Below are 22,514 nucleotides of genomic sequence, written 5' to 3' on the forward strand. Positions count from 1 at the left end.
GAGGCTAATAAGACATACATTGCAAGACCATCCTGGTGGCTAAGGTAAATAAATTCAATAACTAACTTCAGCAACTCATCAATCTTGTGTTTTCAGTGTGTATTTCTTTGTTGGGAAAATAGCTGGTTAGGAAATCAGTTACCGTGCCAAACTTCCAACTTAATCACATTTTAGAGACTAGAAGGGTCTTGCTTTTTTCTTTTCTTTTTTAATGGTTATTTACGCTGGATTTTGTTATACGGGCAAATGAGAGAAAAGCCAGGGAAGGAGATGGTAAGTCTTTGTTGATATGAGTTGTTCCACAGCCAGAGTGTCTTCTTTCATTGGGTTATTTACAGAATAGGTGCACAGCAGGCTTAATTACAACATACAATTAGCCACTGGGAAAAACTCACCCCTTTACGATAGATGAGAGGAAAACCTGAACTCCAACCATTGGTGGCACTGAGACCTGGGAGACCTCCAGCTATGCTACTAAACTCTCTCATGTTCTTTTCCTCCAGCTTTTGAATCTCAGTTAAAAAAAAAAAAAGCTTCAAAACAATCCAATAGCTCCCACTTCCAACCAGATTTCATCCCCTTTATATTAAAAATAGAAAATCACTGGCGCCTGAGTGGCTCAGGTGGTTAAGCACCCAACTCCTGATTTCGACTCAGATCACATCTCACAGTTCATGGGATTGAGCCCTGTGTTGGGCTCTGTGCTGACACAGTGGGACCTGCTTGGGATTCTCCTTCTCCTTCTCTCTCTGCCACTCCCCCACTTGTGCTCACTCTCTCTCCTCTCAAAATAAATAAACTTCAAAAAAACCTTTAATTAGGGGCGCCTGGGTGGCGCAGTCGGTTAAGCGTCAGACTTCAGCCAGGTCACGATCTCGCGGTCCGTGAGTTCGAGCCCCGCGTCAGGCTCTGGGCTGATGGCTCGGAGCCTGGAGCCTGTTTCCGATTCTGTGTCTCCCTCTCTCTCTGCCCCTCCCCTGTTCATGCTCTGTCTCTCTCTGTCCCAAAAATAAATTAAAAAAAAAAAAAAAAAACGTTGAAAAAAAAAAACAAAAACCTTTAATTAAAAAAAACGAAAATCAATGAGAACGAGATCATCAGCCCTGGGTAAGATTGCATAATATCTAATCAATCTCTGAGAAGTAATAAAAGAACCAAGTTTTGAGCAAATTGCTTTTCAAAGGTTGCTTAACACATAAACATATGCTAGTTCAATTTGAGCCTGATGATGATAATATATTGAACATGAATATAAACAACCCGGCCCTCCTTACCCTAGCCCTAATAGTTTGTATATGACCAGATGACAGTACATGGGTTGGCTGTCTGCTCTTAAAAATTTAAGAATGTGGATGTGAACATAAATCGCCAAATGAGCCCAAATTGCAGAAGCCAGTTTATCTTAACTTCCAGAAAATCATAAAGCACATTAAACTTGAATGAACATAACGAGACCTGAAACTCAGCTTGAATTGATGCATTTTCATTTGCATTGCATTTGATTATTCTTGTTATGTTATTACTATGTTCATAACTACTGCAATTTGTCAGTACAGAGCAATTTCTTCCCAAAAGTAATGTGGCTTAAAATCAAGAATGCCAATGATGGTTTGTTCTGAGCACCCATTTTAGAGGCAATTGGTCAGGCAGTATTTTATTTAGGAAGCCCAGAGTTTTATTTGGCCAGAGTTTGAATACTTATAATTGGGGGGAAATATCTTGTAGAAAAAGCATGAATTTGAACCTAACTTTTGTCTTTAAATAGTTTCATGACCTTGGGTGTTGCAAACTGCATAATGCCCCCGTTATTTGTGTTGAAAATGCCTCCCTTCCTTCCCCAAGGTCTTCTTGGAGAATTCCTCCTCTTTATTCAAGTTTCACCTCTAGTATACATTCCTGCTGATTTTCCCATGAAGAACTGATCATTGACAATCCTTGAATAATAACAATGACATAACCTTTAATATTTTCATGCTTGCACAATGGTATGGTATTGGTAGGGATCCTATACCATTTTGTATTTTAATTTTCTGTTTTTCTATCCCTTTTCTGCCCTGAACTATTAATTTTTTGACATGAGGAAAGGTTCTTTGCTCAACTTTATGTCTGCAGCATTCATGCCAATGATGACACAGAGTAGACTTTTAATAAATATCAATTACATGTTTTTACCTCTGTAAAATGGAGATAATGGTATTTGTGTTTTCCATCTTATAGAGTTGTTACAAGAATCAAATAACACAATGTGTATGAAAATTCTGTGTCAAACAAAATATTCTCTACACATATCAGAAGTTATGATGATCTCTCAACTAGGAAAATATGATCTATATGAGAAATCACAAATATTTGCATCAATACCACTGGCATTTGGGGGTGGTGAGAATCCAGGCTATTCCTTTACCTGTTCAACAAGAATATAAAAAAAAATTAACTTATCCTTACCAAATGTATAAAACTTACAAAAATCAGTAAAATTCCTGACATATTGACTTCTATTTTTCAAATTTATACAAAATTACTTCTTTGAATTTACAGCAAATCTCTGTTTTCATGTGAAACAATGTATCTTTACAAAGGTATTTAAGGGCACAGAAATCTCCCTGGAAGCTGAACCATGTTTAACCTTTAAATTCCAACGTTTTCTGCATTATCATCAAACCACCTGGAAGTTGGTAAGCTCAGAGCCAGATGATCTCCAAGGCCTCAAATTGAAGCTGATGATTCTTCCCACCATTGCCCCTCCCCAAACCCCACAAACAGATTGGCAATTAGTTCTCTTCTATCTATGACATATTCTAGTCCAAAAATTGTTCTTTGATTAGTAACTTATGGGCCAGCAACCTTAAATGTATTTCTTCAATATATCTTCAAATTCCTAAGTTACTTTATTTATTGATGAAATTCATGACATTTTGGTCATCCAGCATCTCCAAAATCTGATGAGTTAGGTTGACATCAGTCATTGAAAATATTCTTCTGTTTAAAAAAAAATCATGCCATGGTTATTTCTTAGCGTTTATGACAGGCCACTTACTTGTTAATAATCAGCTGTTGAAAAACTTCATTTAAACTTTGTATTCATTACTTTCAGGTTTTTATTTCTCTTAGTAATTCAATTTATAATGGCAAGATTTGCTTCAGCAGTGGTAAACAACGGTGGTTTCTATTGAAGAATACCTGAGTTTCTGAGGATTAATACATGATAACAAGTACCAAGATAATGGAGGAAATTAATACATTCTACTTCTGAAGTTGCTGGAAATACTTTGTCAACTTCCTCCTCTACCCTCTAGCACTCATTAATGCCTTCCCAGGGCCAAAAATTTTTTTTCTCTAAGTTCCAGCCCTTGGAAGAAGCCTTCCGTAATGAGAACAAAGAAATTACAGAGGCCTTAAATCAGAATGCTATCTTAAATGCTATCTTAAATCAGAATTCTGTCTCAATCTCTTAGGACAGGAAGGGAGGAACCCCTCTCCCAGGTGGGTGGGTTTACTTGAAAATTATTGAAAGTAAGAACACAATCCTCAGTTTGAAGGACCATCTCAAGGACACATCTCTTACTCATCATAGATGACAACTGCATGCCACAGGAAATAATTTTTCAGTTCCAGAGCACCAAATCATCAGTATGTTGTCTTTTGAGAGAAACAATTTCACATGAGAAATGGGAATTAATTTCAAGGGAAAAATTATTGTTATTCTTGCATTTACATTTGACACTATATACCATAATTACCATATTGAAATAGATTCCCAAATCCCACTTGTTTGTCATGCAATAGTGTCTTAGTCCTTTCAGTCTGCCATAAAAAAATATCATAGACTGAGCAGGGCTTATAAACAATAGAAATTTATTTCTCACAATTCTGAAGGTTGGGAAATCCAAGGTCAAGACACCTGCAGGTTTGGTATCCAATGAAGACTTGATTTCTGATTTAGAGACACCTCTCTTTGTTGTGTCCTCACGTGGCAGAAGGGGCAAGGGAGTTTCCTGTGGTTTCTTTTATAAGGCCACTAATCCCATTCAGAGGGGCTCCACATTCATGACCTAATCATCTCCAAAGGCCCCATTTCCACATGCCATCGCAGAGGAATTAGGATTCAATATAAAAATTTTGGTGCAACCCAAACATTCAATCTGTAGGAAATAGCAACCTGTATTTATGAATCATGGCTAACCCAGTACTTCTAACTACATGGATAGAATCTCCTTCACTGAATGGAATGACTTCTTGGAGTAGACATAATACATTTTTCCTTGAGCTGACTAAAAATAAGTAAAAGCATGAGACAGGCATCAACTATCCTGGGACCTTAATAAATCTAGAACACTATGCTTGAAATTAGACTGAGGGAGGGTGATAATGTCTTGGTTATATTTGAAAATAGAAATGTTAATTTTATTTCTGGATTTGAATCAGAAATTAATTCTCTTAAGGCTAAAAAATACAAAGGTGATCATCAAAATGGGAGTTGTTTGTTTCCAATTGCAGGCAGGGATTCTATTTAAAATGAGTATAGCTATAACTGTATGGTCAACCAATCTTCAACAAAGCAGCAAAGAATATCTGATGAAAAAAAAATAGTCTCTTCAAAAAATGGTGTTGGGAAAACTGAACAGCTACATGCAAAAGAATGAAACTGAACCACACACACACACACACACACACACACACACAAGTATATTACTCAAACATAAAAAAGAATGAAATCTTGCTATTTGCAATGACGTGGATGGAGCTAGAGTGTAATAAGTCAGTCAGAGAAAGACACATAACCACATTATTTAACTCATCTGTGGAATTTAAGAAACAAAACAGATGAACACGGACATAAAAAAAAAGGCAAAGTATAAAACAGACTGTTAACTATAGAGAACAAACTGAAGGTTGCTAGAGGGGAAATGGGTGGGGGATGGGCAAAATGGGTGATGTTTAATAAGGGCACTTGTGATGAGCACTGGGTATTGTATGCAACTGATAAATCTATTGTATGCAACTTCTGAAAACTAACACTACATATATGTTAACTAACTGAAATTTAAACAAAAACTTTAAAAATTAAAAAAATAAATAATAAAATAAGTATAGCTACATATATACTGACACACATACACAATATATGTAAATGTATGTATATATACCTGTGTATATTGAAGGACCTCTCAATTACATGTTACCAGTGAACAAAAAAACTCACCAAAAGAATCAATGTTCACTATTGCTTGATAAATGTGGGGATGTTGACTGAGTAGCAAGGGTATGTAGAGAAGAGCAAGAGAAGAAATTAATGAAAAATTCACTTGTTTTTGAAGAAAACAGCCTGTCAGGGTACTGCATGTCTTTTTTCCCTCCAGATGTCTCCCCCTTTTGTCAGCTTTTTTTGAGGTATAATTGACAAATAAAAATTGTTGGGATCATACATCATAATAATACAAATATGTAAATATGTTGAACTTGTTTACACCCCAACCAATAATGGCTGAGGGTACCTTTTTTTCTGTATCTTGACAACAACAACTACTAACAAATTTTTAAATCTTTATCAATTTGATAGGCGAAAATGGTATCATTTTTACTTCTTGCTTACTGGTAGGTGACATATGTTCCTATATTTCTGTCCATTTGTATTTTCTCTTTTGTAACTTGCCTAGTCAGACAAATTGATTTTTTATCTGTTTATAAATATTTTTTACTTTTATTAAGTTTATTAATTCTTTTTCTACAACATATTACCCATGGAATTTTATTTAATGTTTATTTATTTTTAAAGGAGAGAGAGAGACAGAATGTGAGCAGGGGAGAGGCAGAGAGAGAGGGAGACACAGAATCCGGGGCAGGATCCTGGCTCTGAGCTGTCAGCACAGAGCCGGATGCGGGGCTCCAACTCACGAACCGTGAGATCATGACCTGAGCCCAAGTCAGACACCCAGCTGACTGAGCCACCCAGGCACCCCAATTTCGATTAGTTTTAAATGGTGTTTGAATGATCTTCCTTCCTTCCTTCCTTCCTTCCTTCCTTCCTTCCTTCCTTCCTTCCTTCCTTCCTTCCTTCCTTCAGCAGTCTCCATGCCCAGCATGGAGCCTGACAGGGGGCCATGACCTGAGATTATGGCCTGAGCTGAAATCAAGAGTTGGATAGTCAACTGACTAAGCCACCTAGGTGCTCCTATAAATACACGATGATGCAGTTTTCTATTATTAATGGACATTTGAGTAGTTTTTTTTTGGTTAATTTTAAAAGGTGTTTGAATGAACATCTTATATCTCTAGTTGAAAAATATATTATATGGGATGCAGAGCAATTAAGGACTTTATTAAACTGTACTTTGGTGGGGGGGGAGCAAATAAAGAGCTATCAAAACATTGTACAACATTAGAAAGGCAAAGGAAGATTTCAATCAAAACTTCCTGAAACAAAGGAAGGCAAAACAGAAAGCAGGAGGGTTTTTAACTTCTGAGGCGTAGAAAGTTCTAGAGAATATTATGAGAGAGGTTAGTCTGTGGCTCTTGTTATTGTCTCTGGCTATTATTACTTCTGATATAACTTGGAGATAGGCTCCTGTCTATCTTTCCTATGATTACATTTCAAAGGATGGTTCCCAAGTCATTGAGAAAGGCTTTCTTGGCTTATAAAACCAGCAAGGGACTGGGAAAAGATTTACATCTCAAAGGGTATAGAAAGAATTTACAATTGCAAGTTTTCTCAAGTAAATGCACTAAACAAATAGAGGGCAGCAGTTATAGTCTTGAAGAAGTCTGAAGTTTGGTTCATCTGAGGGGAATGGACATTAATGTCACCTTGGTCACAGGAAACAGGTCAAAATATTACCTAGCACCATTGCTGTTTGATGTCGTTTTCATTGTCTTTATTCTATTGTGCAGGTTACCAGTTGTCTATTACATGTAATGCATATCTTAGTTTATTGATTATTAAAATCTATTGATATTTCAAATGTTACCAGGTAAAGCCAGTGGTGCCAAGCAAAACCATGCTTCTCCGAGTAACATCACTCAAAAGCAAGAGAGAAAAGTAAGATCCATAGAAAAAAAAAGATGTAAAGTGTAAGTTTATGGATTACCCTAATTTCAGCTCAGAGAATGGAAGCAAATCATTAGCCCTCACATCTCCCCAGTGCTTTTCATTACAAACAAGAATATGTGCCTTTCTCAAGGCCTGGGATCATTGTAATGTACAATATGGGGGATAAAGAGAAACACACAAAGCTGACACTTGCTCAAGATTCAGGTTATATCCAATGCTGTGTTACTACTGCAGAGACCTTCAATTCAAGGAATGGCATCAGTAATGTAGGTGGGTTCCTTTCCCTAAGTCTCACTTTTCTTGAGAATCCCACATACATCTCACATAATTGTTCATACTCACGTGATGCCGAACGTTTTCTTACTCTTAGATTACTGTTTTGTTTAATTGAAATTTATTTTGAAAAATTTCATGGTATTTTAAAAATTTCAGATTACTTACTAATTCCATTCTGAAGCCCTGTTTTGGAGAATATATCTAAGCATTAGAAATATAACACATAAATAAGCTCTTACGAACTTTTCTTTCCTATGAACCCACAGGTGTGTTTACATCTATACCAGCAGACTGCAACTATGTTATATACTAACACCCTTTCTTAGCAGTGGTAACAAACCTTCTTCAGGGAAAAAAACACTTGGAAAAACTGGTTGAAAATAATTTAAAAGACAGGTTTCTTTATTTAAGCATTTCTTGGAGATGTAAGTCAATTGAGATACTCCAGGAAGGGGAAGTTACAGTTTAAAGAACTTCCAATCGTTTTAGCTGAGTAATATTTTGTGTGTGTATATAATTCAGTGTGTGTGTGTGTGTGTGTGTGTGTGTGTGTGTGTAAAACCTATTTAACATATCATTGAACTAATGCTATTGTATTTTGATGTTTATTTGAGAGAGAGAGAGAGAGAGAGAGAGAGCGCATGGGAGGGGGAGGAGGGGCAGAGATTGGAAGACACAGAATCCTAAGCAGGCTCCAGGCTCTGAGCTGTTGGCACAGAACCCAACACAGGGCTTAAACTCATGAACTGAGTGATCATGACCTGAGCCAAAGTGGGACGCTTAACTGACAGAGCCACCTAGGCATGCCCGATGCTATTTTAATACACATTCATTAGAGTCCCCTAATTTGAATTCTTTCAAAGACCAGGCAAATAATGCAAATGAGTAAAGGAGACAAGGTAAAGAACTTGACAAATAAGAAAGTTTATATTCATAAAAAATGGTCAGCTACTGCTCTGCTCCAGCTGATTGCTACTGTGGAGAAGTTTAGGTATCACATATTCAGATCTTTTCATTTTCCAAGAGAAGACAATAATCCGGGTATTTACGTGAGCTGGTCTTATTTTTAGATATTGGCAAATAATTAGAAAGTTTTAAAAATACTGTATAGGCCAAACAAGACAATCTGCTGACCAGATTCAACCACATATTGACTATTATAACCTCTGAATAACATGCATCTGCTACTCTGATCTGTTTTGCATGCCACAATGTTGTAATGATAGGGTGCCATACATTTTCTTACTGTATTTTTGTGTGCATACATAAAACAGTATTACTTTAGTGAGCAGTGCTTACCAAGCACTGTGCTGGGCATCCGATCTGTAATATTTCATGTAATCTTACTTTAGGAAGGTATACATGGTTCCAATTTTAAGACCACAAAATGGAGGCCTTAAAATAAGGTAAGCAGCTTGTACAAGTTCAAAAATGAGTAGTGGAAGAGGCAGGATTGAAGTTGTGCTTTACAGTAAGTCTGGATGCTTTATCACTAATGCTGTATGTTGTGTAAATCTTCTCTTCTGTAAGCCGGAAAATACTTTCTTTACTTATGTCCAATTAACGTCTCTTTTGTTTCTGAGGTTGAGTGTAACTTCTTGAGGACAGGAACCATGCCTCATGTATTTTGTATCCCATATCTTAAAATGTTCTTTCATATAGAAGATTTTTTAGCAAATGTTGATTCAAAGAATTGGTGTTTGGGTATAGGCTCATTTATTTGTTTTTCCTCTACTTCATTAAGGGATACGTAGAGATAAGCATAGTGTTGGATCTCAAGAAATCAAATATGAAAGTAGTATAGAGTGGTGGACAATGTACAAGTTTTCTGGTCAGCAACATTACATTTGAAATATAGCTTGAAATATAATACCCAGGCACCGTGTACCTTCGTCTTCTCATTTCTAAATTGAAAACATTGGTTTATGGGCACCTGGGTGGTTCAGTCGGTTGAACGTCCGACTTTGGCTCTGGTCATGATCTCGCAGCTCATGAGTTCGCGCCCTGTGTTGGGCTCTGTGCGGACAGCTCAGAGCCTGGAGCCTGCTTTGGATTTTGTGTCTCCCTCTCTCTCTTCTCCTAACCCACTCACATTCTGTCTCTCTCAAAAATAAATAAACATTTAAAAAATTTTAAAAAAGAAAACATTGGTTTAAAAACGTTTAGTTTCAATGACTCTATTTATTATTATTATTATTATTATTATTATTATTATTACTTGGAAGCCAAGCTTGCAAATTAACTTTGGCCCAAGTTTCCATGCCATTGTATCACTTAGGACACTTTCTGTGGCAAATTTTAGGAAATCCAACCCAAGCTATCTTAAGCCAAAAAGTAATGTGGTGACTCCCAGAATTGTAAAGTCCAGAGATAGAGATGGTTTCAGGTGTGGCTTGAACAATGTCACCAAGATCCCTTTCTTTCTCAACACAGTGTTATTCTCCTTTGTGTTTTGGCTTTACTCTCAGATGACACTTGTTTCATGATTACAAGTTAGCTACAGAAGCTCTACATGTTGTATCATTTTGTCATGAGGTCTAAGTGAAAAGATAAAACTTTCTCTTCCCTAGGCCATGACAGTTGTGTAGGGCCAGGATCTCCCTGGCTTTTTTTTAGGTTGAATGCCTACCTGTGAACCAATCTCACTGGACAGTGAGATTATATCAGCTGATAATCTTATACCAGAAACTATAAGATCTGCATAGACCCACATTCAAATCTCTTAGGAGATTTAAATACTTAGGTATGTTTATTACCCTAGAGAAATTAGGTCAGAGTATCTGGGAGTGAGACCCAGGCATTAATTTTTTGAATGCACCCTAGTAATTCTAGTATAAATCCTGGTGGGAAAATTCCAGTGTAGACAATTTAGGACCTAACCCTGGAGGTCTGACTAATGTCAACTCATTTCAAAACTTGTGAGCTAAGCATTGGTAAAAGGTGATTCCCCAAAGAAACTTTAAGCAACGCTTTATCAGAAACTATTTGATGGGTACTGGGCTTAAAAAATATTGGCCTTCACTATATTGAACCAAACAAAATTGGACTCCTTTATTCCATAATGCCACCTTTTTTTTTCCAATTTGGGCATCAACAAAAAGATAAGACTCCTATGAGCTCCCATAGCCATGTAGTCTGGCATATTTAATAACTTGAAGGTTGGGAGTGAAAATCTGAGAACTCTGGATAGTCACATCTCTCTTTCAAGAAGTTATAGTGTCTACACTAGCCACCAATGGGCCTTTCTCTGAGAATGCTCCTTAAAACATCACTCTCTCCCACAGATTTATGTATTTGTGACTTTCAACCATAGTATTCACATCATTCCCATGTTCTCATGAGGTTTATTTCTTCTTACAAGTAATTGACATGTGCTCCTGAAGAAAAATGCATCCCTGGTTCATGAAAATGTAAATTAGGATCTTAATTCCCAGCTTCACAGGCTGAGCATACTCTCAGGCAGTAAAGCATGGCAGAACAATATAAAACTAATAGAAAAAAAAATATGAGCCTTGAAATAATACCCAGACACCTGAATGCTTCTTTCAGGAAATAGGGACTCTAAATGAGCCCCATGCTTAAGGGTCTTAGAAATTCCAAATGCCCCCAGTTCTGAGGAACTATTTTGTCATTCTTTCAATGCTGTGGCAGATTTCTCATATGAAAAATAATGCCCTTCACAGACTGAAGAATTCTAAGTTTTGTACCTAAAGTTATACCTGGGTCTGGCTTTCTCGGCGACTTTACCTCTAGCTTCTGTAAAATTCTTGAAACAGGGGTCCATCTATTTCACAATATCCTTTACAGAGGTCTTTAAACATATAACAATTAATGATAGGAAAAGAAAATAAACTAAACCTTGTGTTATGGTAGACATTGTATTAGGGCTCTGTAGTTAGTAATTTCACTATAACCATACCAGGTAAATAGCATTCAAATCTGCTTCCAAAGATAAAGAAACTGAGATAAAAAGAAAGTAAGTAATTGGTTTCAATTTTACACAGCTAGTAAGCTGTAAAGTTAGGCTTAGAACTTGAGATTTTTTTGTTATACCAAGCCTTAAGTATTTACCTTCCCAGAAATCCAGTACAGTTTCCACAAAGATACTCAGTGTCTGAGGTTTAGAACATTTTGAGAGTAGTGTTTTGTCCATTGTGGAATGCCCTGAACTTAGTCCAGTACTAAACACAGACTAGGTGCACATTAAACAATGGCTGAATGAAAGAGATAGGCAGGTGGATGGTGAGGATATTTTTGCTGTGGAAGGATATTTCAGTCTCCTACTATCTTAACTCATACTCAAATCTGACAACTTGTTGATCAACTCTCTGTTATCAAGGAGTTAGAAATATCCATGTTCCTTCTGGTAGGTTAGGGGTACTAGATCATCTCCTTTTACTTGCTCTCAGGCTAAGAGGGTAACAAAGAACATGTGTAACTACTTGCTCCTTTCCTGTTTTTACCTGCTGACCTTGCTTTGGCCCTAGTGCTAAATCAGTGCTTATAGAAAAATGTATGGCTTTAGATGCTTATATTACAAAATAAGAAAAATATAAAAATCTGTAATTGAGACTATGTCCTGTGAAGATAAAAAATAAAATAAACTCACAGGAAGTAGTGAAAGAAAATAATGGAAATGAAAATTCAATAAAATTAATATTTGGTTTTTTGAAAAGAATAATATTAGTAATCCCATACTAGACTAATGAAGTAAACAAAGAACACAAAAAATTACCAATTTCAAAATTAAAAGTGGGAAAAAAATTAAAAGTGGGATATTACTACAGATTCTATAGTCACTTTTAGGGTAAGTGGAATTGTTTCACTACTGGAATGGTTGTGTGAAATCTGTAGACACATTCCACCAAAACTGTAACCTGTGAATCGTGATATATATTAGCTCCCAGCTTCTCCCTGGAGAAGGAAGGAGTTGGACCCTGCTTCCCATGCCCCAAGATTTCTGTAGGCTGGTCAAAGGTTTGGCTTCCATCTTGCCTATCTCAGAGCATTAACATGACCAGTATACTCTAAATTTCTAGCTTCCTGGTGGCCAGTGAAAACAAAGATGATATTGTGATGTAGCATTCCTGGAGTTGTTATAGTTTCTTTCTGCTTTGTGAAAAGCCAACAGGTGAAAAATCCTAAACCTCAACTAATCTCTGGGGAGGGAAAGAGTTGGACATTTCAAATTAGATGAGCACAAATCAACACTGAGATTTATTATTATCAAATTTTCAAAAATCAGAGAGAATTTTGAAGCAGATTGAGAAGAGAATTGTCCCATCTGAGGGAATCCTCAGATTATCAGTGAATTTTTTAGTAACAACCCTTGCAGTCTAGAAGCAAATGGAGTGATATATTCAAAGTGCTGAAAGAAAAACAAAAGCCTGTCAAGAATACCCAGCAAAACTGTTTTCAAAAATGAAGTGGAGATAAAGATTCTTCCAAACAAATAAAAGCAGGAGTTCATCACTAAACCTGATTTGAAAGGAATGTTGAAGGAATTTCTTCAAATTGAAATGAAAGGATGCTTAAACATCATAGCATAGTAACATGATAGCATCAAGAATGTAAAACTTGTTGGTAAATTTAAATATATAGACAAGTGAATGCTGGTCTGGTATAACAGTGGTAGGTAAATCACCTTTAATTGTAGCATAAAAGTTAAAACACAAAATTAGTAAAATAAATATAAATAATTTTTTAAACAAATGCACAGCATAAATAGATGCAAATTGTGACATCAATAATACCAAGTGCATAAATTCTGTTATCAATAATAAAGTGTGGAGAAATAAAAGTACAGAGTTTTTGAATGAGCTTGAAATAAGTTATCAGCTTAAAATAGACTTATAAGATGTTTTATGTAAGCCTATGGTAACCACAAGGAATACACTTATATTCTATATTCTATAACCTATAGAATATACACTTTGTACATTATAGAAGTTATACAAAGGAAAAAGAGGAAGAAATCAAAGCATATCAATACAAAACATGAAAGACAAAGGAAGATGGGAAGAAAGGAAAAGAGGGACAAAAGAACTACAAACCAAACAGAAAAAAATTAATAAAAGGATATACAGTCAATACTTCCCTACCAATAATTACTTTACGTATAAGTGGATTAACCTCCCCAAAAGACATAGGGCAGTCTAATGGATAATAAAACAAGATCTGACTATATGCTGACAACAAATGACTCCCTTTAGATTTAATGACACATATATGCTGAAAATAAAGAGGTGGAGAAAACATTTCCTATAAGTAATAACCAAAAGAGGTCAAGATGGCTATATTTATACCAGACAAAATAAATATTAAGTCAAATACTGTTATAAGAAAAAAAAAAGGGCATCACGTAATGATAGTGGGGTCAATCTACCAGGAGGATATAACAATTGTAACTATATACACACCCAATATCAGGGTTCTTAAATATACAAATCAAATGTTGACAGAACTGAAGAGAGAAATAGTCCAAAATAACACTAATAGTCAGAGACTTAATTACATCATTTTTAATAACATTAAATAACAAGACAGAAAATCAATAAAGACACAGAAGACTTTAATAACACTATAGAGAAATAGACTTTACAAACATATACAGAATATACAACCCAAACACAGTAGAATAAACCACTCTTAAGTGCACACAGATCATTCTCCATGGTAGACCATATGTTATGTCATAGAACAAGTATTAACAAATATGAAAAGATTGAAATCATACCTAGTGTTTTTTCTGGACACAGTGGAAAGAATCTAGATACCAACAGCAGAAGTAAAACTGGAAAATACACAAATATGTGTACATTAACACACTTTTGAACAACTGATAGATCAAAGGAAAATTAAAAAGGAAATTAGAAAAATCTTAATTTTTTTTAATGTTTATTTATTTTTGACAGAGAGAGAGAGAAGAGAGTGTGAGCAGGGGAGGGGCAGAGAGAGAGGGAGACACAGAATTGGAAGCAGGCTCCAGGCCTTGAGCTGTCAGCACAGAGCCCAACGCAGGGCTTAAACCCATGAGTCTTCGAGCTGTGAGATCATGACCTGAGCTGAAGTCGGCTGCCTAACAAACTGAGCCACCCAGGCACCTCAGAAATTAGAGAATATCTTAAAACAAATTAAAATGAACACATACACATCTTAACATATATGGAATAAAGCAAAAACAGTGCTAAGAGAGAAGTTTGAATGATAAATGCTTAAAAGAAAGATCTAAAAATACTCATAATTTTAAACCTCAAGGAATAAGAAAAAGAAGAACAAACTAAGCCCAGCATTAGCGGAATGAAATAGTAAGGATTATATCAGAAATAAATAGAGAATAGAAAATTAGAAAAAAAACTCAATGAAAATAAGTTTTTTGAAGATGAAATTGACTATTAGAAAAAAAAACTATAAAAAAGTGAGAGAATCCAAATTAAAGAAAAAAAGTGGGAAGAGACGACACTACAATGATACCACAGATATATTGATCATAAGAGAATATGAACAATTAATTATACACCAATTAACTGGATAACTAAAAGAGTTGAATAAATTCCTAGAAACATGCAGACATATAACTGGTAAGGAGATTGAAACAATAATCAAAACCTCCCAACAAAGTAAAGCCCAGTACCAGATGGTTTCACTGGCTTCACTGGCAAATTCTACTGTACAATTAAAGTAGATTAAAGGCAATCCTTCTGACAGTCTTCCAAAAAATTTAAAAGCAGGGGAACACTACAAAACTCGTTTTATGAGGCAAGCATTACCCCAAGTCCAAAGCCAAAGACACTACAAGAAAAGGAAATGATGGGCGCACATCTCAGCTGAATATAGATGCAAAATCCTCAACAAAATATTAGAAAACCAAATTCAACAGCATATTAAAAGATCACACACCATGACCATTTGGGATTTATCCCTGGGATGCAAGGAGGATCAACAAATGAAAAAAACCAATCCATGTGATACACCACATTAAAAAAATAAGGATACAAAAAAAAAAGATTATTTCAGTAAATGCAGAAAAAGCATTTGACAAAATCCAACATCCTTTAATCATAAACACAACAAACCAGGAATAGTGGGAAATGACCAATAAAGCCTGAATAAGAAAAGACCACAACTGGCATGATTCTCAGAGTGAAAAACAAAGTTTTTCCACTAAGATCTAGAATAAGAACGTTCACTCTTGTCACTTCTCTACAACATAACACTGTAACTCTTAGCTAGAACGATTAGCCAAGAAAGAAAAGTAAAAGACATTCAAATCTGAATAGAAGAAGTAAAAATGTCCTTGTCTGTAGATGGTTTGATCTTATACAGAAAAACCCTACAGGTTCCACTAAAAAAAAATGTTAGAACTAATAGATCAATACAGTAAAGTTTCAGGATATAGAATCAAAATATCAAAACCACTTGTGTTTCTTTACACTGATAATGAAACATCTGAAAAGGAAATTAGGAAAACCACCCAACTTAACAACAGCATCAAAAATGATCAAATACTTAGGTGTAAATCTAACTAACTTCCTAAATCAGGAAGTGAAATACTTGTATACTGAAAGCTCAAAACATTGATGAACAAAAGTAAATAAGATACAAAAAAGGAAAGAAACCCTATGTTCATGTATTAGAAGACATCGTATCATTAAAATGTCTATACTACTCAAAACTACTGATTCATTACAATCCCTATCACAATTATATGATATTTTTATAAGAGTAGAAAAATAATCCTAAATTTCATATATAACAAAAAATACCCCTAAAAGTCAAAACAATTTTGAAAAAAAAACAAAGGTGGAGGTATTACACATCCTGATTTCAAAATATATTGCAAACCTGCAATAATTAAAACAGTATGGTACTAGCATAAAGACAGACATACAAACTAATAGAACAGAGTAGAGAGCCCAAAAATAACCTCACATAATGTGGTCAACTTATCGTTCACAAAAATGTCAAGAATACATAATGGGATAGGAGAACCTCAAATAAATGGTGTTAGGAAAACTGGGTATCTACCTCCAAAAAAATGAAGTTGGACACTTATCTTACATCATAAATAAAAATTAATTCAACATTCACTAAAGACTCACACATAATAGTTAGACTATAAAACTCCTGGAAGAAAATGTAGGAGGAAGCTTCATGACATTGGTCTTGCCAATGATTTCATGAATATTTCATGATTTCACCCAAACTACAAGGAACGAAAGCAGGAATAGACAAATAGTTTTGCACCAAACTAAAAAGCTTCTGCTCAGGAAAGGAAACAACCAATAAAGTGAAAAGAACATCTATAGAATGGGCAAAGATATTTTTAAACAATGTACCTGATAAAAGGTTAATTTCTAAAAAATATAAATAACTCCTACAACTCAATTGAAAAACAATAAAAAATTAATAACATAATTAAAAGTGGCCTAAGACTTGAGTAAACATTTCTCTAAAGAAGACATCCTAGGGTCACCTGAGTGGCTCAGCTGGTTAAGCATTTGACTCTTGATTTTGCTCAGGTCATGATCTCACGGTTCTTGAGATTGGGCCCCACATTGGGCTAGTGCTTGACAGCTCAGGATTTAAACAGAATGGAATGAAATTAGAAACAATTAACAAAGAAGTTTCAAAATTTGTGGATATTAAACACCATATTAAATAATGAATGAGACAGAAGTAAAATTATAAGGAAATTAGAAAATACTGAGCCAACCTAACTATAATATACAACATACCAAAACTTAGGGAATGCAGTAAAAGCAATACTTAAATAGAAAATTGTAGCTATAAACACTCTTATTAAAAAAGCAGAAATAACTGAAATTAATAACCTACATGTATACACTTAAGAAAGAAAAATAAAGCAAACAGAAATCAGAAAATAGTAAACTAGAAATTCACGAAAATCATGAAATCATGAAATCAACTAGAAATTTATGAAAAAGAAAAAAAATGTTAAGCAATTGATTCTTTGAACTGTTTGAATAAATTTACAGACCTTTGTACAGACTGACAAAAAAAGAAAATGAGATTTCTATTACTAAAATCAGGAATGAAATAGGAAATGTTTCTACTGACTTATACAAATTAAGAGATACAAATAAAAGAATACAGTGAAAAACTATACATCAACAAATTAGATAATTTTAAAAAATTAAGTTTATTTTCAAGAGAGAGAGAGAGAACAAGCAGGGGAGGAGCAGAGAGAGAGGGAGAAAGAGAGAATCCCAAGCAGACTCTGCACCATCAGAGTGGAACCTGGTGTGGGGTTTGAACTCACAAACCATGAGATCATAACCTGAGCTAAAATCAAAAGTCAGACACTTAAGCAACTGAGCCACCCAGAGATAATTTGATCAAACGGAGACATTCCTATAAGACAAAAACTACCAAAACTGAAGAAGAAATAGAAAATCTCAATAGAACTACTGTACTAATCTCTATACTAACTGCCATAACAAAATACCACAGACTGAGGTTTTAGAAAACAAAATTTATTTTATCATAGTTCTAAAAGCTAGAAATCCCAGGACAAGTCTCTGCATTTGGTTTCCGGTGAGAGCGTTCTTTCATGCTTGCCAACAGCAGTCTTCTGACTGTGTCCTCACATGATCTTTTCTCCATGTGTGGATAGAGAGTGAGAGTCAGTCTGAGGTCTTTTCCTCTTCTTGAAAGGATACTGATCCTATTGGATTAGGACTCCATCAGTTTGAACTCATCTAACGTTAATTACTTAATTAAATCATAACACGACCATTTGGGAACATGATACAGTAACTAACATGAGTTTATAATATAGGAACATATTTACTATAAATGATTATTATAAAAGGCAGGATAGAAAATTATATAGAGAGCATGATCACAACTATACATAGGACTATATGTAATAAAAGTAATTCTAAAATTATTGTTATCAGAATAGCAGTGATCATCTTTGGGTTATGAGGATGCCTTTCTGTATCTTTCTTTCCAGTGTGTTTTCTCCCAAAAATTCTATGATGAATACAATTTGCTCCTAAAATACAAAACTAACAATGTACTTTATATACATAACAAACAGCAAACTATGCTAATAACTTCTGAAAAGTCAGTCATGTTTTATGAAAATATAGTCATATTTTGGTTAGGGCTTCCACATATGTATTTTGGTTGGAAGACAATTCATTCCCTAATACCCACAAATTTAAAGAGATTTTATTAGTTATCTGAACACTACCTACCAAAAAAATTACAGGTCCAGCTGACTTCACTGGTGAATTTTTTCAGAGATTTAAAGAATCAATCCTAATTCTTCACACACTCTTCCAAAAAATAAGATGAGGCATTTCCAAAATCTTTTTATAAGGCTAGTATTCCTTGACACCAAAACTAGACAAAGATGTCAAAAGCAAAGAAAATCATAGTCCAATATTGTTTATAAACATAAATGAAAAGTCCTCAACAAAATACTCATAAACCCTACTAAGCAACATATAAAAATGATTATACATTAGGACCTAATTGGAATTTTCCCAGGAATTCAAGGCTTCCTTAACATCTGAAATCCTATCAAGAGAATAAGGAACAAAAACTGAATAATCATCTTAAAGGACATAGAAAAATAATTTAACAAAATTCAACATGCCTTATGATAAATAATTCAACAACCAGGCACAGAAGGGATCTACCACAAGTTGAAAAATTGTATCTCTAAAAAATTCCCATCTAAGATCATACTTAATAGTGAAAGACTGGGTTCTCCCTCAATATCAGGTACAGGAAAATAATGACTGTGCTCTCCACTTCTTTTCAACTTTGTACTGGAAATTCTAGACAGAAAAATTAGGCAAGAAGTATAAATAAAAGACGCTAGTGATGATAAAAGACACTAGTGATATTCTTGGTGATGAGTTCTGAGATACAGTAAAGACAAATAAACAACCCCCCAAAACCCACATTGACTTGTACATTATATAGGGATGAACTGTATGGTACATTAAATACACCTGATTAAGGCTGTTATTGAAATGGGAAAGTAAGTAAATATTATGAAGAAAGGTAACCGATAAATGTAATAACTTAAATGTATCAAAAGAGAAATGACTAGAAGAAGACAAAATCCAGAAAGTAAGTACAATAGATAGTAAATGCATTGAATCAAGAATACATTAACATTCAAAAAACAAACTTTCAGGGTAGGTCGCTTCCCAGGTGAATTCCATCAAACATATAAGGGAGAAACATTTCGAAATCTATACTAACTCTTTCAGAACATGGAGTAGAAAGAAATCTTCCCCAACATATTTTGTGAGACTAAGGTCCTCCTGATAGCAAAACGAGATAAAGGCGTTTCAAAAAATAAATATTACCAACCATTTTTTCTCATTTATTTAGAGAAAAAAATCTTTAAGATAATATCAGAAGATCAAATCCCATGATATCATTGATAATGTGTAACATCTGAATAGGAATTATACAAAGAAGCAGATTGATTTAACAATTGAACAACAATCAATTCTATTGACCATGTTAACAAAATGAAGGAGACAAATTATAGGATTATATCAACATATGCTGAAATTGCATTTGACACAAGTCAACACACATTCACTACACAAAGAATAGAAAAGAACTTTCTAAAAATGATAAAGGTATTTATCAAAAACCCACAGCTAAAATCATGCTTAAAGATCAAAGAATGAATATAATCTGCTTAATCCTGGGACTAATACAAGGTTATATACTCTCATCACTTGTATTCAGTTTTTATTGGAGATCCTAGTCATGAATGATTCAGAAGAATAAAAGCATATGGATTACAGAAGAATAGTTAAATCTTTCTTAATTCATAGATTACTGGCCAAGGAATTTACAAACAAATAAACAAAAAATCCCAGAGCACTTGGGTGGCTCAGTCTGTTGAGCATCTGACTTTGGTCAGGTCTTGATCTCAGAGTTCGAGGGTTTGAGCCCCACACGCAGTGTGGAGACTGCTTTGGATCCTGTCTTTTTCGCTCTCTGCCCTCCCCCCCTCAAAAATAAACATTTTTAAAAAAAATCTACACCCCTCCCCCTGCAAAACCCTACTAGACTAAGACATACAATTGTAGTCACCTGATACAAGTTTTATAATTACTAATGAATTTTATTAAATATATTAGTAATAAATACTTGAAAATTTAAAAATAACAGCATTGAAAATAACATCAAAACGTTAAAGACTTAAGATATAAGTATAGCAAAATATGTGTTTGAACTACAGAATGACCCTACAAAATATTGCTCTGGTAAATTTAAAAAGATCTAAATAAATGGAAATACAAGCCATAGTCATAGATTGGAAGAATTAGTATTGTTAAAATATCAGTTATGTCACAATTTGTCTGTAGATTCAACAGAAGTCCTGACACAATTTTGAGCAGCGTTAAAAAAAAAAACAACCAACAGATATTATCTGATACTATTTTTTTTATGAAAGTACGAAGATTTAAAATATACAAAATAATCCTGAAAGGGAAAACATTGGAGGAATCACACTACTTGAACTTCAGCAGTTAAGACAATGCTATATTTACATTAAAATTGACATATAGATGAATTTATTTATTTATTTATTTATTTTCAGGGGTGTAAAGACCTCCAAAAATCTGCTCTTCTTTTTTTTTTTAATTTTTAGTTTTTTTATTTTTTAATATATGAAATTTACTGTCAAATTGGTTTCCATACAACACCCAGTGCTCATCCCAAAAGGTGCCCTCCTCAATACCCATCACCCACCCTGCCCTCCCTCCCACCCCCCATCAACCCTCAGTTTGTTCTCAGTTTTTAACAGTCTCTTATGCTTTGGCTCTCTCCCACTCTAACCTCTCTTTTTTTTTTTTTTTTTCTTCCCTTCCCCTCCCCCATGGGTTTCTGTTACGTTTCTCAGGATCCACATAAGAGTGAAACCATATGGTATCTGTCTTTCTCTGTATGGCTTATTTCACTTAGCATCACACTCTCCAGTTCCATCCACGTTGCTATAAAAGGCCATATAGATGAATTTAACAGAACAGTGAGACCAGAGGTAGTTTGTCTGATTGTTTGCTTATTCAATTGATTTTCAGTAAAGATGTCAGATGTTAAAGTAATTCAATGTGTGAAAAAATAAACTTTTCATGAAATGAAGCTAGAACAATTGGCTATCTATTTGAAAAATAAAAACAAAAACAAACAACTTTGATCCTTACCTCACACTATGTGCAAAAATTTCCTCAAAATGCATCATATAACTAAAACCACACAGTGTGAAATAATCATAGTGTGAAGCAAATCTTTATGGCTATCGGGAAATAACAATTTTCTGAGACGGGACCTAATAAGGAAGAACTATGGAAGAAAAAATGGATTAAATGGACTTTATGAAATTTAAGAACTTTTGTATTTTATAAAAAGGTTAAAAATTAGTATTACACTATTCTCTTAGAATTGAACGTCTACCTTCCTAGAAGGGTGTTGTGACAACAAGGGAGTACAAGGTAGGGCTTCCGCAGTGCTATTAATGTTTCCTGTGGCTAAATATTTCCGTAGACATTAACAAATCTTGGATTCCATTTTCTCAGTTTTCACTTTGCTTGTATGGTGCCACATGGGCAGGGGCGCTGGAGGTTTAGAACTCAGTATTTTCATGACCCTGTTTCTGAGGCTCATTAACCAAAGGAGGAAGAGGAACATTTTTTCTAAGCTTTGTCAACATGGATGTTACTTGCTATTTGCATGATTACTGACTCTGAAATCATAGCTATGTTCAAAACCTAAGGAAAGCAGCAATGTATATTAATATGCTTAGACACTGTGCTATGTGATTTATAGATATTAACTGACATAATCTTCTGGAAACCTTGGGAGGTAGGTAATGTACCTAATTCAGAGACAAAGAAGCTGAAGTTTAACTAGGGCCAACCCAGGTGCTATATGACTCCCCATATTTGGTTCTATGACACCCTCATTAGATTACTTTTTCATTATACCATGTTCATGAAATTAGCTGGCTGAATAAACCCAATTCCATTCATGAATAATTAACTCATGTCTGGCCAAATAGATTCCATGTGGCAAAAACAGTAGCAATGAATCAGGTCTATCTCATCCTTAGAAAGTTTTAAGATTATGTGAGATCTTATTTCCTTTGGCAAACTCAAATCCCTGAAATATCTTTGAATATAGA

The sequence above is a fragment of the Neofelis nebulosa genome, chromosome 13 (genome assembly GCF_028018385.1).
Source record: "Neofelis nebulosa isolate mNeoNeb1 chromosome 13, mNeoNeb1.pri, whole genome shotgun sequence".
NCBI lineage: Eukaryota > Metazoa > Chordata > Mammalia > Carnivora > Felidae > Neofelis > Neofelis nebulosa.